Raw genomic sequence first — 1,855 nt, 5'->3', positions numbered from 1 at the left:
CAACACACCTGCTTTGTCAGAAGCGACATTGATAGTTACATTAAGGGGAATGTCTTGGCTTGATTCAAGAGCAGCTCTTTGTAACGTCAAGACTCCAAGACAAAGTTTTGGATAGAATTGTTGTTGGATGTTTTGCCATATGAAGATTCGTTCTCCTAATGTGTATCCTTTCCTTCTAGCTATGTTTAAGCGACTTGGATCACAAAAAAATAATATCAACTCTAGTATGGCTTTGAAATCGATTAATGTCCACTGTGTTAGAACCTGTTCTCAGCCATACTGAAAAAACATGTATAGTATCGTATTACAGACATAATCCACGAATATTAAAATTAAAACCAGTAATACCAGTTATGTTAGCCCTTGCCTCTAAAGAGAGGGGTAGGTTCCTGGTAAAATCCGTAAAGGTTATGTGTTATAAGTAAAAAACAGTAGTAGAACGATAAACATTTATGTTAACTTAAAAAAAAAATTTTGTCTATAGTTCTTTTCAATAAGAAATACACATATTTAGTGAATATTAACGTTCTACTACTATTTTTAAGCTTTAAAACACACACCTTTACACTCTTTATATATATTTTTTTAATATCAGCTGAACATTGTCTGTAATACGATGCAATTAAAAACTATTCTTAATGACTAGAACCTTTATGTCTATTTACAGTTTTTATGAAACATAGGCGTAGACTTTAAAAATGTGTTGAGTAGTTTTCATAAAATTCCTGTTCTACACATATTTTGTTGTTATGCGTAAGATAAACATAAAAAAAAACAAGATATTTTTCTCTAAAAAAAAGTCTAAAAATAAATTGATTAAGTAATATGACTTTTTGTCTTAAGCAAAATATATTTTAATATCTTATCAGATGTCTTTGATCTTTGGAAACAGAAATTGAGTGAAAAAATTAGATTTTCTTGTCTGCTATTTAATGTAGAAAGCTTAAATTTTTGTTGACTATTCCTCGTACCTATGAATATGTAATTTTCTTGGTCTTTTGGTCTGTCAGTCATACTATAAAAGACTTATACTTATTCGTTATTTTTAAAAGAGAAGCTTTTCTATAATTAGGGTCGGGCCGTCCGTACGTCCGTCCGTAACGGATAGCTTATTTCGTTAATTTTGGCATTGTCCTATCGATTTCAAATTTTGCATGGTGATTCCTTTAGTAGTTAGCAACTCTATATGTTTCGCTTCGCTTTTATGGATGTGGTCATCCTTGTTTTATGATGACTTTTTCATACATTCTCTCCTTATTCTTTGAAAACTTGCTTCATAACTCAATTTGTCCGTTTGACCTTTCATAATTTTTGGGTGTATTTTTAAAAGTGAAGCTTCTCTATAATTAGGTTATGTCCGTAACGGTTAGCTCTTTTCGTTAATTTAAACAGGTTCGAATTGTCCTATCGATTTCAAATTTTGCATGGTGATTCCTGTACTAGTTAGGTACGATTTAGAAGGTGTAGCAACTCTATAATCGTTACCAGAATGTCCGTACGTCCATTTTAGACATGTTGTTTTTTACCTTATTTAACAACTAATTTGTATGTGATATCATTATCCGATTGAACTGATTTTTGGAATACTGATTCCTAGTACAACAAAGTAAAAAGGTTATACGCAAAGCATCTCTATAATCAAGTCCTAAAATGTAAGTATGTCCTTATTATTAAATATTATCCTGCATTTAAGGTTTTCAACAAATTTACTTACAATTTTGTTTCGAAATTATACATTTATATTCTGATTTTCAATTCTGACACTCTACAGGTGTTAATGTTAGTTTGTCTTACCGTTTTAGAGCTTCGCTTTTATGGATGTTGTCATCCTTTAATAACAATCATGAAACATTTT

This window comes from Acartia tonsa, chromosome 13 (genome assembly GCF_053477335.1).
Source record: "Acartia tonsa isolate MP-2025a chromosome 13, ASM5347733v1, whole genome shotgun sequence".
Lineage (NCBI taxonomy): Eukaryota > Metazoa > Arthropoda > Copepoda > Calanoida > Acartiidae > Acartia > Acartia tonsa.
Note: the sequence above shows the minus strand (reverse complement) of the source record.